This window comes from Halichoerus grypus, chromosome 7 (genome assembly GCF_964656455.1).
Source record: "Halichoerus grypus chromosome 7, mHalGry1.hap1.1, whole genome shotgun sequence".
In the NCBI taxonomy this organism is placed as follows: Eukaryota; Metazoa; Chordata; class Mammalia; order Carnivora; family Phocidae; genus Halichoerus; species Halichoerus grypus.
The window spans coordinates 103,880,340-103,898,056 of NC_135718.1; the positions used below are offsets into that span (position 1 = coordinate 103,880,340).

The 17,717-nt window shown below is 36.2% G+C and overlaps 1 protein-coding gene across 3 annotated transcripts in view; it reads left to right on the plus strand.

Annotated features, from left to right (window-relative positions):
- Positions 1 to 17,717, plus strand: part of RABGAP1L (RAB GTPase activating protein 1 like) — a 748,424-nt gene that overhangs the window by 136,719 nt on the left and 593,988 nt on the right. The window lies entirely within an intron of this gene.

Consider the following 17,717-nt stretch of genomic DNA (forward strand, 5'->3'; position numbering starts at 1 on the left):
ATAAAAGTGGAGTTTCTATGACATCCCTAAATTAGCCAATGTTAGTAGGTAAAATACATAATTTTTGTTTTGTAGTGAAGGAAGAAAGTAACAGTGAAAAATAATTTGAATTCTAATAGTGTCTGTTTTGTGAAATGAGGCTAAAATGCTATATTTGAATAATGGAAATCCTTTATATACTACTTAGTACTCCCATTTCCCAAATTTAATAATTCTTGCTGCTTCATAGACTGTAATATGTGAAATGTAATGTGGTAAAAGCAAGTATCTGCACAGTGAACAAATAAAGAAGCTGCTTACCCATTTTCATATAAAAAAAAAACTTGTCGTTGCTCAGTTAGGCTTCATATACTACATACTTTGAAATTACTTTGTTTTTTGTCTTTTATAAAATTATTAGAGTGGTGGTTTGACACACTTTTATTACTATTTGGATTATTTCCTTTTTTTGTAGCATATTCTAATGAAGATTGTATGAACAGTATTCAAAATATTAGCCTCCTGAGTATCTTTTCATATTTTATTATGGAATATTTTCCTCCCTCCCTCTCTTCTTTTCTTTGCTTTTTTGGTAGCTTAATTGTTCTATCAAAGAATTCACTTGTCATTTTGATCCGAAGGATTATGCAGAGTTGTGTAAGAGCAAATAAAGGCTCTATATAGAAAGTGGTCATCATTCTTCCCAGTGACCATTAATAAATTATGATGTCAGTTCTTCCTCCTTGAGACCTGATGAAAAGTTACCTTCTTCCCATATCTATCTCTCTCTATATTTTCCCATATCTATATATATATATATCTATACACACACACACACATATATATGGCAAGGTAAACAAAAGTACTAAGATTTATATACTTAGATACATTTCAAGAATATATATATATTAGAGTAGGTTTTTATAATTAAATGTATTTTCATGTTTTAAAAACTACTGATGTTGAGTGACTGAGCAGCAAGTAATGAAACATTAAAAATACTGTACCAGGTCATTTCATGTGAATTAAAATTAAATCAGATTTACTTATAATATTCAGCTCTACTAAATGTGAGACTGATTTATTTTTTATGTTAATTTTTTTTATTGTGAACAATTTTATGCCACAATATTAGAAAATGTAAATGAAATGGACAAAATCCTTAAAAATACAGTTTATCAAAATGATGTACATAGGAATAAATAGAAAATCTGAATTGCCATATGTATAAAATATGTTGAATATGCAATTAAAATTTTTCCTATGAAGTGAATTCAGTCTGAATGCCTCCAAACACCTACACACTTATGAAATACACACACAAACACCCACACGCAGACACACAAATATGTGAACATACATGCACACACCAAGCTACACAGGCTTTCCCTGAGAATAGAGAAGGAAGGAATACTGTCTGAACACATTTTATCAGGCCAGAAAATAAATTGCCCCGAAAACCTGACAAAGAAACCAAAATGGAAAAGCCACAGTAAGCTCTCTCGCATGAACTCAGATGTAGATACCTAAACAAAATATTTGCAAACAAGATTCAGTGATTTATAAAATGGATAATTATATATTATGACCATGCAGGTATTTTTTTTTAAGTTTTTACTTAAATTCCTGAACATACAGTGTAATATTAGTTCCAGGTGTACAGGATAGTGATTCAGCACTTGCATACAACATCTGGAGCTCATCACAAGTGCACTGTGAGACTGATTTAAATGAATATCAAATATGAAGAAGATGGTTTCTAACTTTAATGGTATAATCTGTGCTCAAGAAAAAGTGTGGAAGGCTATGGAGACTGAAGGCATACCTGCCCTGAGTAGAAATAATGAAAAGGAAAAAAATTAAAATCTAGAGAAGTTAAATGAATTGTTAAAATTTATATGGATAATTATTGCAAGAGCTGAAACTATAACTCCTTACTGGAAGTCACACTATGCTGCTGTAAGGCTAAGATAGTTTCTTTCAGTATTTCAGAGACTGGGTTGGTTTGCAGCTATTGATAATAATTTGGAGATGTTAGTCTAGACTAGACAACATTGGCAGAAAGAAGGAATTAGGTGAGCATCTAACGCAGTTCAAGGTTACCTAGGAAACTCTGGGTCCAGACCATTCCTAGTATAAAGGATTCTGGGATGACTGGATTTGTTGAATAACCCCAGAACTAGTCCTCTACTCAAACAGGATTAGATCAGATTCCAGGGGGATAATAACAAGCCAGGTGGGATTCCCTCTACCCAAATTAAATGTCAGTTTTCCTGCTCTCAAATATAGCAGGAGTTTATCTGTAGGCTAAGGGATGTATGAAAGTATGACTTACACTAATTAATGTTCATTCAGGGCCAAATAGCATTTTCACTTCATTTTCCACTCACAGGAGTGAAGAGAGCATGGAATAAGGGGACCAAATTATAGGGGATCTGGGAAAATTCCCCAGAGACAGCCCTTTGACCTAAGGCCTGACAGAGGAATAGAATTTAATTAAAGTACGGAAGAGTATCTGCAAATGCCTAGAGAGCTGGAAAGATTAGGGAGCGCAGAAGAGGGGAGAACAGTAGGTGATGGTGAGAGGAAGCTAGGTCCCTGATCACATGAGGCTTTGTAGTCCATGGTAAGAGTTTTTTCTAAATCAGCTTCGTTGAGGTATAATTAGCACACAGTACAATGCATCCATTTTAGTTGTATATTTTGATGAGATGGGCAAACATACACTTGAATAACCACCATTAAAATTAAGATAGACAACATTTCCATCACTCTTAAAAGTTCCATTGTGCTGTCTCAGCCATTCCTCCCCAGGCTCAGCCTCAGACAAGCAGTAATCTTCTTTCTGTCATTATAGATTAGAATTGTCTTTTCTAGAGTTTCATATAACTGAAATTGTACAGTATGTACTCTTTGGTGTAAGGCTTCTTTCATAGAACAGTGTTTTTGAGATTCATCCATGTTGTGTGTGTCAGTAACTCATTCCTTTTTATTGTGACATGATAGACCTTTATAAGGATATACCAGAAGTTGTTCAGCCGTTTATCTCTTGGGAATTTGAGTTGTTTCCAGTTTTTGATTAGTGTGGTTAAAGCTGCTATGTACATGTCTTTATGTGGACATAGGTTTTCCTTTATCGTGGATAGATAACTAGAAGTGGAATTGCTGTGTCATATGGTTAAGTGTATACTTCATAAGAAACAGCCAAACTGTTTTCTGAGGTGCTTGATCACTTTATTTCACTCTGGCAATGTATATGTGTTCCAATTTCTCCTTGTCCTTGTCAACACTTAGTATTATTAGTCTTTTAAATTTTAGCTATTCATATGGTTGTGTAGATGTAACTCATTGCAGTGTTAATTTGCATTTCACATAACGATTTTGAGCTTCTTGTGCTTATTGTTCATTTATATATCTTCATTATGAAATATTCAGATTTTTTGTCCATATTTTGTCTTACTGAATTATAGAGTTCTTTATATATTCTGAATATGTCTTTTGTCAGATACACTTATTCTAAATATTCCCTCCCCCAACAATGGTTTGCCTTTTTACTTAACAATGCCTTTTGAAGAGCTGAAGTTTTTAATTTTGATGGCTATATTTACCAATATTTTATTTTATTATTTGTGCTTTTTGTGTCACATCTAGGAAATCTTTGCCTTAAGGTTGTGAAGATGCTCTCTCTTAGGTTTTCTTCTAGAGTTTTATAGTTTTAAGCCTATGATACATTTTGAGTTAATTTTTATGTATGGTATGAAGTAAAGCTGAGGTCCTCTTCCCACATCTTTCTCACGTGGATATCCAGTTGTTCTATCATCATTTGTTGAGAAGACTGTCTTTTATCTACTGAATTAGCTGTTAACCTTTGCCCCAAATTAATTGACCATTGATTCGTAGGTCTGTTTCCTGGAGTCGATATCCTGTTCCATTGATCTTGAGGTCTGTTTTTTTTTTTTTTTTTTTTTTTTTAAAGATTTTATTTATTTATTTGACAGAGAGAGAGACAGCGAGAGAGGGAACACAAGCAGGGGGAGTGGGAAAGGGAAAAGCAGGCTTCCTGCCGAGCCGGGAGCCTGATGTGGGACTCGATCCCGGGACTCCAGGATCATGACCTGAGCCGAAGGCAGTCGCTTAACCAACTGAGCCACCCAGGCGCCCCTTGAGGTCTGTTTTTATACCAATACCACACAGTCTTGACCACTATAACTTTTTAGTAAATTTTAAAGTCTGGTGTTGTAAGATTTCTGATGTTTTTCAAAGTTGTTTTGTCTCTTTCACATTTTTTTGCATTTTCATCGGAATTTTAACATAAGTTTGTCACTTTGTAGAAAAACGTCTGCCCTGATTTTGATTGGGATTGCCTTATATCTGTATATCACTTTGGGAAGACTTGCTATATTAACAATATCGAGCCTTTCCCGTATATGAAAAGCCCACAGCTAATATCATCTTTAATGGGGAAAAACAGTCTTTCCCCTAAGGTCAGGAACAAGACAAGGATGTCCACTCTCACCACTTTTATTCAACATAGTGTTAGAAGTCCTAGCCACAGCAATCAGACAAGAAAGACCTGTACTTCTGAAACAAATAATACATTATATGTTTAAAAAAAAAAAAAAGGAGGTTGTAGGAAGGGAAAAATGAAGGGGGGGAAATCAGAGGGGGAGACGAACCATGAGAGACTATGGACTCTGAGATACAAACTGAGGGTTCTAGAGGGGAGGGGGTTGGGGGGATGGGTTAGCCTCCTGATGGGTATTAAAGAGGGCACATATTGAATGGAGCACTGGGTGTCATATGCAGACAGTCATGGAACACCACATCAAAAACTAATGATGTAATGTACGGTGATTAACATAACATAATAAAATAAAAAAAAAAAAGAAATGAAAGGCATCCAAATCAGTAAGGAAGAAGTAAAATTTTCACTGTTTGCAGATGACATGATACCCTATATAGAAAACATGAAAGACTCCACCCAAAAACTGCTAAAACTGATAAATGAATTTGGTAAAGTCACAGGATACAAAATCAATGTACAGAAATATCTTGCATTTCTATACACCAATAATGAGGCAGCAGAAAGAGAAATTAAAACAATCCCATTTACAAGTTGCACTAAAAATAATAAGTTACCTAGGAGTAAACCTAACCAAAGAGGTGAAAGACCTGTACTCTGCAAACTATAAACCACTGATGAAAGAAATTGAAGATGACATAAAGAAAAGGAAAGGCATTCCATGCTCAGGGATCGGAAGAACAAATAGTTAAAATGTCTGTACTATCCAAAGAAGTCTACTTCTATATCTAATGCAATCCCTATCAAAATACCACCAGCATTTGTCACAGAACTAGAACAAACAATTCTAAAATTTGTATGGAACCACAAAAGACCCCAAATAGGCAAATCAATCTTGAAAAAGAAAAGCAAAGCTGGAGGCATCAAATTCTAGACTTCAAGTTATATTACAAAACTGTAGTGATCAAGAGAGTATGGTACTGGCACAAAAACAGACAAATAGATCAATGGAACAGGATAGAGAACTCAGAAATGGACCCAAAATACAGGTCAGTTAATCTTTGACAAAGCAGAAAGAATATCCAATGGGAAAAAGACCATCTTTTCAATAAATGATGTTGGGAAAACTGGACAGCAACATGCAAAAGAATGAAACTGGACCACTTTCTCACACTATACAGAAAAATAAATTCAAAATACATTAAAGACCTGAAACCATAAAAATCCTAGAAGAGAACATAGGCAGTAATGTGTCTGACATCGGCTGTAGCAACTTTTTTCTGGATAGGTCCCTGAGGCAAAGGAAACAAAAGCAAAAATAAACTATTGGGACTGCATCAAAATAAAAAGCTTCTGCACAGCAAAGGAAACAGTCAATGAAACTAAAAGGCAACCTATGGAATGAAAGAAGAAATTTGCAAAGACATATCTGACAAAGGGTTAGTATCCAAAATATGTAAAGAACTGATACAACTCACCCCCCAAAAATAATCCAATTTAAAAATGCAGAAGACAGGGGCGCCTGGGTGGCTCAGTTGGTTAAGCGTCTGCCTTCGGCTCAGGTCATGATCCCAGGGTCCTGGGATCGAGCCCCGCATTGGGCTCCCTGCTCCACGGGAAGCCTGCTTCTCCCTCTCCCACTCCCCCTGCTTGTGTTCCTGCTCTCGCTGTCTCTCTCTGTCAAATAAATAAAATCTTAAAAAAAAAAAAAATGCAGAAGACATGAACATTTTTCCAAAGAAGACATACAGATGGTCAACATACACATAAAAGATGCTTATCATCATTTATCATCAGTGAAATGCAAATCCATAATACAATGAGATATCACCTTACACCTGTCAGAATGGCTAAAATCAACAACACAAGAAACAGGTGTTGACAAGAATGTGAAGGAGAAGGAACCCTGTTACACTGTTGGTAGGAATCCAAACTGGTGCAGCCACTGTGGAAAACAGTATTGAGGTTCTTCAGAAAGTTAAAAATAGAGCTACCCTATGATCCAGCAATCACACTACTGGGTATTTACCCTAAGAATACAAAAACAGTAATTCAAGGGGATACATGCACCCCTATGTTTTTAGCAGGATTATTTGCAATAGCCAAGATATGGAAGCAGCCCAAGTGTCCATCAATTAAGGAATGGGTAAAGAAGAGGTGGTATGTATACAACGGAATATTATTCAGCCATAAAATAGAATGAAATATTGCCATTTGCAACAACATGGATGAAGCTAGAGAGTATAATGCTAAGTGAAATAAGTCAAAGACAAATACCACATGATTTCACTTATATGTGGAATTTAAGAAACATAACAAATGAACAAAGAGAAAGGAGAGAGAGAGAGACAAACAAGAAACAGACTCTTAATTCTAGAGAGCAAATTGATGGTTTCCAGAGGGAGGGTGGGTGAGGGGATGGGTGAAATATATGTTGGGGATTAAGGAGTGCAATTGTCATGATGAGTACCAGGTGATTAAAAATAAAAACTTAATAGAGCTACCATATGATCCAGCAATTGCACTACTGGGTATTTACCCCAAAGATACAAAAGTAGGGACCCGAAAGGCTACGTGCGCCCCAATGTTTATAGCAGCAATGTCCACATAGCCAAACTGTGGAAAGAGCCAAGATGTCCATCAACAGATGAATGGATAAAGAAGATGTGGTATATATATACAATGGAATATTATGCAGCCATCAAAAGGAATAAGATCTTGCCATTTGCAATGACGTGGATGGAACTGGAGGGTATTATGCTGAGCGAAATAAGTCAATCAGAGAAAGACATGTATCATATGACCTCACTGATATGAGGAATTCTTAATCTCAGGAAACAAACTGAGGGTTGCTGGAGTGGGGGGTGGGGTGGGAGGGATGGGGTGAGTGGGTGATGGACACTGGGGAGGGTATGTGTTCTGGTAAGTGCTGTGAATTGTGCAAGACTGTTGAATCTCAGATCTGTACCTCTGAAACAAATAATGCAATATATGTTAAGAAAGAAAAAAAGAAGAAGAAGAATGTAGCAGGAGGGGAAGAATGAAGGGGGGGAAATCGGAGGGGGAGAAGAACCATGAGAGACGATGGACTCTGAAAAACAAACTGAGGGTTCTAGAGGGGAGGGGGGTGGGAGGATGGGTTAGCCTGGTGATGGGTATTGAGGAGGGCACGTTCTGCATGGAGCACTGGGTGTTATGCACAAACAATGAATCATGGAACACTATATCTAAAACTAATGATGTAATGTATGGGGATTAACATAACAATAAAAAAAAAGAAAAAAAAGCAAAGGGAAAAAAAAAAAATAAAAATAAAAACTTAAAAAAAACCCAATATCAAGTCTTCCAATCAGTGGACATGGCATATCACAAGCTATATAGCTTTTCTTTAATTCCTCTCAGCAATGTTAGGTCACTTTTAGTATACGGGTTTTATTCATATTTTGTTACATTTATCTCCAAGTATTTAATATTTTTATGTGACTAAAAGATGTATTTTGTAAAATTTAAATTTTTGATTGTTCATTGCTAGAATATAAATATTTGCTTTTTGTATATTGACCTTATTTCCTGCAACTTTCCTAAGTTCATTTATTAGTTTTTATAAATCCCTGAGTGTTTTTCATATACACTATAATGTCATCAATGTATAAAGACAATTTATATCTTTCTTTCCAATCTGAATGCTCTGATTTCTTTTTCTTGCCTTGCTGAGTGTTTTTCCCCCATGAACAGTGTTAAGTTTTATGAAATATTTTTGTGTGTGTATATATTCAAGTTGTTCCTTTTTTTCTCTATTGCTATGCTAAATGACTCTGGTTTTTTGAGTGTTAAACTATTTGCATTCTTTGGGATAAGCCCCACTTATCCTAATACAATGATGGTATTCTTTTTATATATTAGTCATGATAATATTCTTTTTATATATAAGTTAGATTTGAAGTAGTAATATTTTGTTAATGATTTTTATGTCTATTTTCATGAGGAATATTGGTCTGTAGTTTTCTTGTAATGTCTTTGTCAGGTTTTAGCATTAGTGTAATGTTCTCACAAAATGAGTTGAAATTTGTATTTTCTATTTGCTTGAAGAATTTAGGATTATACTATTTTTTTCCTTAAATGTTGGATAGAATTCACCAGTGAAACCATATGGGCCTATAGTTTACTTTGTGGGAAGGCTTTTAGTTACCAGTTTACTGGTAACCAGTTCTGTTTACTATTATTTTATTTCTTCTTGAGTTGTTGGTGATTTGTATCTTTCAAGAAATTTTCAGTTTAATCGAGGATATTTATTGCTTAAAATATTGTCTTATTTTCTTTTTGATGTCTTTAGGATTTGTATGATCTGCTTTTATTTCTGATATTGGTAATTTATGTAATCTCTTCTTTTTTAAATTAGCCTAGCTGGAGGTTTATTAATTTTATTGACATTCTTCTTTCAAAAAATCAGATTTTGATTCATTGTTTTCCCTGTTGTTTTTCTGTTTTCTTTTGATTCCTTTTGTTTTCTTTGTAATTTCTTTTTTTCCCCCTCCTGCTTTGGCTTCAACTTGTTTTTCTTTTTCTAGTTTCTTCATGTGAAGATTAGATCATTGATTAAAATATTTTTTTTCTGGGGCACCTGGGTGGCTCAGTCATTGGGTGTACCTTCGGCTCAGGTCATGATCCTGGGGTCCTGGGATCGAGCCCCGCATCGGGCTCTCTGCTCAGTGGGGAGCCTGCTTCTCCCTCTCCCACTCCCCCTGCTTGTGTTCCTGCTCTCGCTCTCTCTCTCTGTCAAATAAAAATCTTTAAAAAAAATTTTTTTTTCTGATGCCTTTTCATTTTTAAGGTTATAACTTTACCTGTAACTACTGCTTTAGCTGCACCCATAAGACTTGATATTTCATGTGTTCATTTGATTTGAAATAGTTTCCACATCCTGTATTATTTCTTTTGTGATTTATGGGTTGTTTAGAAGTGTATTGTTTAATTTCCAAATATTTGTGATTTTTCCAGGTATCTTTCTGCTACTGATTTCTAATTTTGTCTCATTTTGATCGGAGAACATAGTCTGTGTCATTTGAATCCTTTTAGGTTGTCTAAACTTACTTTATGACTTAGTATATGGTCCATCTTGGTAAACGTTCCAAGAGTACTTGTAAGGAATGTGTATTCTGCAGTTGTTGAGTAGAGTATTCTATAAATGTCAGTTATGTTAAGTACTATGAAAGGGCTTTCTGTCAAGTCTACTCAGTTCTCCATATATTCAATGAGATCTCTCCATTCTTGTTGGAAGTAACAACAACTTCCATGACTATTACTATAAGCAGTAGTGGTGATAGCAACTATATTACTACATGCGGTATGCTTTCTAAGCATTTTAAAAGGATTAACGTATGTAATCAGTACAACCATTGAGGTGTAGGTGCCATTATTATTGTCATTTTTCAGATAAGCATTTAGGCATAGGAAGGTTATTAGTTGGTAGATGAGGAATTAAACCTAAGAAGTTTGGCCCTAAAACTTATCCTTGTGAAATGATTATGAGAAAGGGAAAATATGCTAGTCATAACACAAAAATTGGGATTTTTTTTTTTTTTCTGTGAAAACTTTTCTGTATGAGTCCTGGTAATTTTTGTTATATTTTACTTCAGCTTGTCTTCTTTTACTTGCATCATCTTTGACTGTTGACATCACTAATTACATTAGTATTATATGTGAAGAGCTTAGAAATAAGATCTAAGGTCTTACAACATTTGAAAAATGGGCAGTGCACTTTACCCCTCTAAGAAAACAGACTCTTAGCTGCTGAAATGAAGTGATGTATGATGCTGGTCTGGAAAGAACATGCTGATTATATGGAATCATTTGGAAACTGCTTGCCTAAAAGATGCCTCCTCCAAAAGCCTTTCTAATACTAATGAACAGCTGGTATTTTACTATTTGATGCTATTCCACTGCTTTAAAGCTTTGCTACCTGTTAAAATGCCAGTATCCCCAGGAAATAGACCCTAATAACTTTTACCAGTCATATTGTCTTCATTATTGATGAGTTTAATAAGACTCTTTCCTTAGGCTAGATTTTATTAGAGGACAAGGTTAAGAAATCAAGAGGGCATTCCTGCGTGATGTGTGAAGTGTTAGTAAATTGAAGAAAGAGGGCCAAAGGCTTGTATAGCTTATTTTATAGTTTTTCTGAGATGCCAGTACTCATTTTAGAAATGATTTTCAGTGCTTAGTTTAGTTTATTAAACATTTATTTAGTGCTACAATGTGATAGGCATTATGCTAGGTATTGGGGAAACATGAATGAATAACATATGTTCTCTGTCTTTAAGGAGTAAGAATGTAGTGGTAAAAATATTATACCACTAGGTAATCCTTCCACCTGTAGAAGTATATGCAAAATGTAGAAGTCATGTTCACCAATCACACATTGGACTGAACTTAGTCTTCCTGGGGTTGTATCTCAGCTTACCATTTCCTAGATGTTTAACCTTAGGCAATATACTCCTTATCTCCGAAATGTGGAGTTTTATTATACCACCTCAGAGAGTTGTTAAAAGAAAACTTTCTTTTCCTTTACTATGATTCACACCACTTCACTTCTTACAACAGATGGGTGGGTGTTTTCCCATATCAATCAATCATCCAACTCTGTGGATACCAACTGGATGTCCTAAAATTCAGTTATGACACTACCTGGAGTTAGCACAGACCCCACAGGTTAAGGGCTCAGTCCCCCTACCCCCAGCTTCAGACACCAGTCATAAGTCCAGTTTGACACATTTGCTTTTGACTAAGTGGCTATAAATTGGAGGTTCCCACAACCCCCCTCCTCAGATTTGATAATTTGCTAGAATGGCTTGCAGAACTCAAGAAAACAGTTTACTTACATTATTATTTTATTATAAAAGAATATAACTCAGGAACAGCCAGATGGAAGAGATGCATAAGACAAGGTATGGGGGAAGGGCTGTGGATTGTGGAGATTTCATGCCCTCTCCAGGCACACCACCCTCCCAGCACCTCCATGTGTTCACCAATCCAGAAACTTTCAGAATGCCTTTATTTATGGATTTTTATGGAGGCTCTGTTATATAGGCATGATTGATTAAATCATTGACCATTAGTGATTAACTCACTGATCAGCCCCTTTCTCCTCCTTGGAGGTTGGGGAGTGGGTTTGAAATTTGTGACCCTCTAATCACACTGTTGATCATATCCAGCCCTTTCCTCCCCCTAGTCTTTAGGGGCTTTCCAAAGTCACCTCATTAACACAAACTCCAGTGTGGTTGGAAGGGGCATGTTAGGAAAAGATGCTCCTTTTACCTTTATTGCTCTGGAGCTACTACAGAAAATGGGGACAAAAACCAAATATTAAAAAAAATTTTTTTTATTAGTTTCACAGGTAGAATTTAGTGATTCATCAATTGCATTAACACCCAGTGCTCATTACATCAAGTGCCCTCTTTAATTCCCATCACCCAGTTATCCCTTCCCCCTCACTTCCCCTCCAGCAACTCTGTTTGTTTCCTAGAGTTCAGCATCTCTTATGGTTCGTCTCCCTCTCAATTTTCATCTTATTTTATTTTTCTTCCCTTCCCCTATGTTCATCTGTTTTGTTTCTTAAACTCCACATATGAGTGAAATCATGTGCTATTTGTCTTTCTCTGACTGACTTATTTCGCTTAGCATAATACCCTCTAGTTCGATCCACATCATTGCAAATAGCAAGATTTCATTCTTGATGGCTCAGTAATATTCCATTTTATATATAAACACACACACACACACTACATTTTATTTATCCATCCATCTGTCAATGGACATCTGGGCTCTTTTCATATGATGAAAACCAAATATTATAACAAAAGATGTTTCTTTCACCTTAATAGCCATGGAGCTTTTTCAGGAGTCAGGATGAAGACCAAAAATATATGTCTTATTATATCACAGTATCACAATTGTTATGATGAATAAATAAGAATTCATGTAAAGCCCTTTAGAATAGTGCTTGTCATCTGGCAAATACTTAATAATTATTAGCTATTGTTATTATTAATGCTAATTGACTACTTGCTTTCTTCTGTCTAGTCTGTATTCTCTTTGGGCAGAGTCCTTTCAGCCTAAAGTAAGTGAATCAATCAATCAATAAATGAGTGTGGTAAGGAAGGTTAGGCTTTTGAAGGTATCACAAAGCAGAGAAGGGCATTTCATTCGGAGAAAACAGTTGAGTAAATTCATAAAACTGATGCAAGGTGGTATGCTCAAGATATTTAGAAAAATTAGATATTACTGAAGCATCAATGCACATGGTGGATAATTACTCTAAATAGGTAGTCATTACCATGCTTAGATATTTAGAGCCTTTCCTCAGGTTGGGAGGATTTTAAAAGCTGTGAATGACCCTAGATTTGTAATTGAGGAAGGTCACTCTGACAACAGTGAAAAGGATGTTGATACTGGAGGCAGTAGATATGAAGTGAGTAGGCAGTGGTAGTGGGGATTGTAGAACAGAGGAATTAGAGGGGCATTAATAAAGACAGTAAGATTTGGTGTTTGATTTGATGTGAAGTTGAGGGAAAAGAAGGGGGCTAGGATTATTATTATTTTTTAAAGATTTTATTATTTATTGAGATAAAGAGAGCAGGTGAGCGTGTATGTGAGTTCGGGAAGGGAAAGAGAATCACAAGCAGACTCTATGCTGAGCTTGGAGCCCCATATGGGGCTCAATCTCACCACCCTAAGATCATGACCTGAGCCAAAATCAAGAGTTGGATGCTTAACCAACTGAGCCACCCAGGTGCCCCAGGCTAGGATTACTTCTAAGTGATTGGGTGGTTGGGAGAAAAGTTTTAAGACTCTTGAGGAAAGCCAGTGGAGTTTCAGATATGCTGGCTGAATTTAATGGTCCTGTGGGGCTCCCAAGTTAGTAGGCAATTTGTATTCTGACCTTGGGAAATAAAGATTTTAAAAGTGGTTAATACTTGGGAATTGTGAATAGGAGTAGATGAAATCACCTAGATCCCAAGTGTTGAATGAGGAGTGGAGCACTTGGGAAATAGACATTTGAAAGACTGGTAGAAGAGGATTGAGCCAAGTAAATCTAAGCACAGATACAGGGATGAAATCACAAGAGCATGAGGCCAAGGAAGGCAAGGAAGGAAATTGTTTCCAGGAGGAGAGAATGCCTGCAGCATCAGTTACTGCAGGGAGGTTAAGTAGGGAGTTGATGGGTAAATAAGAGACAATGATCTTAGACTCTAGACTTGGACAGTTTCAGAGGAATAGTGGGGCAGAAGTCTGACTGCAGTTGACTGAGGGTTGAATGGGAGACAAAAATGTAATCACAACCCTTGTGCAACTGGGGACAAAAGAGATGCTGGGTATAGATCCAAAGTATTAGGATACATTTTACTTTATCTTACACAGTTGACCCTTGAACAATGTGGGAGTTAAGTGTGCTTACCCCTCATGCAATGAAATTCCATGTTTAACTTTTGGCTTCCTCAAAACTTAACTGTTAACAGCCTCCTATTGCCTGGAAGCCTTACTAATGGCAAGATTTCATTCTTTTTGATGGCTGAGTAATATTCCACCATATATATATATCTCACATCTTCCTTATCCCAGGACCCCAAGATCATGACCTGAGCTGAAGTCAGGCACTTAACCCACTGAGCCACCCAGGTGTCCCTAAAATTAGAGTTTTGAGAAAATTCAATCTATTTTTCCTGGATTTGGAAGCTATACCTAGTGATACTGCTGAATGAGCACCTCATCAAAATATGGGATGCTGAACAATTACTATTTTTTTATTGTTATGTTAATCACTATACATTACATCATTAGTTTTTGATGTCGTGTTCCATGATTCATTGTTTGTGCATAACACCCAGTGCTCCATGCAGAACGTGCCCTCTTTAATACCCATCACCAGGGTAACCCATCCCCCCACCCCCCTCCCCTCTAGAACCCTGTTTGTTTCTCAGAGTCCATTGTCTCTCATGGTTCGTCTCCCCCTCCAATTTCCCCCCCTTCATTCTTTCCTTCCTGCTATGTTCTTGAACACTTATTATTGCCAACATTTAGAAGAATGACATAGTAGATAAATTTCAAAGCAAACTAGTTTTTTTGGGCAGAAATGGTATAGTTAAACGTTATGTACAAACTTGCAACTAGTAGATAAAAAAGTCCTGGAGATCTAATGCACAGCCTACTGATTATAATCAACAGTACTTTATTACAGACTTTAAAGTTGCTAAGAGACTAGATCTTTTGTTCTTGCCACAAAAAAGAAGTGATAACTATGTAACAAGATAGAGGTGTTAGCTAATGTTACAATGGTAATCATATTGCAGTATATAAATGTATCAAATCAACCCATTATATACCTTACACAACATTATGTCAATTATATTTCAATTAAAAGGGAAATTATACATCACCTGATATTTTTCTTCTTCTTCTTCTTTTTTTTTTTCTTAACATATGAAAGGACTTCCAAAACAGCAGAAAGCAAAATTAGAATTTTGGAACATTGTGTTGCTTCAGATTCCAGGTGCTTATCATGTTAATTCAAAATGATTTTTAAATGACAGTTTTAAAATACCCCAAAATAGAACTTATATTGGAGATACTCATAACTTGTTAAAAAATGAAATTCAACAGAGTAAAATTTGAAGATCTAATTGGCTTTATTGCGATCTACACATTTAATGCAATCCCTATCAAAATACCACCAGCATTTGTCACAGAACTAGAACAAACAATCCTAAAATTTGTATGGAACCACAAAAGACCCCAAATAGGCAAATCAATCTTGAAAAAGAAAAACAAAGCTGGAAGCATCATGATTCGAGATTTCAAGTTCTAGTACAAAGCTGTAGTCATCAAGACAGCATGGTACTGGTACAAAAACAGACACATAGATCAATGGAACAGAACAGAGAACCCAGAATTGGACCCACAACTATATGGTCAGCTGATCTTCAACAAAGCACTACCAAGTGGCCTGTGAGTGAAGAATAACTCTTATTTAAAGATTTGTGTTCTTTGAGTACATTGAAATTTAACAAATAAAAACAAAAGGCTTATCACCACCTAAAGGGTAAAGTGACAGAGCTACTTGGATGTGACGGGAAGTAGCAATGTCACTGATACTTAATAATAAAATTTTGCTTATTTCATACACACGCTGTCTTTAGGTCCAGATAATATTCTTGTATTTAAGACTGTGGTATTACTCTTAGAATACTACTTGTTCATCATTTTGAAATGAAATTATTTCCTATGAACAGAGGTAACGCTTTTGTTTCCAATAATGCCATGTAACATTCTTAGCTGTGTTGCTCTTCATAAAAATGTTTTCTACTTTATACTGGTGCCAAAATGTAGTAAAAATTGGTAACAGCAAAGTTATTCTACGTATAAAAAAAGGAAAGCATATGGAGATAATAGCTTGGAAAATGCAATTTACTTCAGTGCACTCAATGATCTTTTATTTCATAATTAGGCATCTATGAGGAGAAAGAGTTTCAGGAAAAAAATAGGAGCAGATTTGATTATTAGATGAAGTTATTGTAAAACAGAATTCAGTTCACCAGGGGTCAGTTGAGTCAGCACAGTGAAAACACGTAGGGGGTGGTTCTTGAATTCTTGCTTATTTTGGGGATGTGTGTGATAAACTAGAAAGAACAGTTTGAGGCAATTAGAGATAAAAAACAACGTTATGAAGAAAGAAATGCTTATATAATACTCATTTTAAAGGTAATCTTAAATGTTATTACATTAGATTAGTTTAGGAAATCCAGAACATTTTGAGTCCAGCACAGCATATTTTAATGCAGATTGACATTTCTTTTTTTTTAATTTATTTTTTATTTTATTATGTTATGTTAATCACCATACATTACATCATTAGTTTTTGATGTAGTGTTCCATGATTCATTGTTTGCGTATAACACCAAGTGCTCCATTCAGTACGTGCCCTCTTTAATACCCATCACCAGGCTAACCCCATTCCCCCCACCTCCCTCCCCTCTAGAACCCTCAGTTTGTTTCTCAGAGTCCATAGTCTCTCATGGTTCATCTCCCCCTCCAATTTCCCCCCCTTCATTCTTCCCTTCCTACTACCTTCTTTTTTTTTTTTTTTTTTTTTAACATATAATGTATTATTTGTTTCAGAGGTACATGTCTGTGATTCAACAGTCTTGCACAATTCACAGCACTCACCATAGCACATACCTTCCCCGATGTCTATCACCCAGCCACCCCATCCCTCCCACCCCCCACCACTCCAGGCAACCCTCAGTTTGTTTCCTGAGATTAAGAAATCCTCATATCAGTGAGATCATGTGATACGTCTTTCTCTGATTGACTTATTTCGCTCAGCATTAATACCCTCCAGTCCCATCCACGTTGTTGCAAATGGCAAGATGTCATTCCTATTCATGGCTGCATAATATTCCATTGTATATATATACACCACATCTTCTTTATCCATTCATCTGTCGATGGACATCTTGGCTCTTTCCATAGTTTGGCTATCGTGGACATTGCTGCTATAAACATCGGGGTGCACGTACCTCTTCAGATCCCTACATTTGTTCCTTGGGGTTAATACCCAGTAGTGCAATTCCTGGGTTGTATGATAGCTCTATTTTCAACTTTTTGAGGAACCTCCATACTGTTTTCCAGAGTGGCTGCACCAGTTTGCATTCCCACCAACAGTGTAGGAGGGTTCCCCTTTCTCCGCATCCCCCCCAACATCTGTCGTTTCCTGACTTGTTAATTTTAGCCATTCTGACTGGTGTGCGGTGGTATTTCATTGAGGTTTTGATTTGGATTTCCCTGATACTGAGTGATGTTGAGCACTTTTTCATGTGTCTGTTGGCCATTTGGATTTCTTCTTTGGAAAAATGTCTGTTCATGTCTTCTGCCCATTTCTTGATTGGATCATTTGTTCTTTGGGTGTTGAGTTTGATAAGTTCTTTATAGATTTTGGATACTAGCCCTTTATCTGATATGTCATTTACAAATATCTTCTCCCATTCTGTCGGTTGTCTTTTGGTTTTGTTGACTGTTTCTTTTGCTGACAAAAGCTTTTTATCTTGATGAAGTCCCAATAGTTCATTTTTGCCCTTGCTTCCCTTGCCTTTGGTGATGTTTCTAGGAAGAAGTTGCTGCGGCTGAGGTCGAAGAGGTTGCTGCCTGTGTTCTCCTTTAGGAT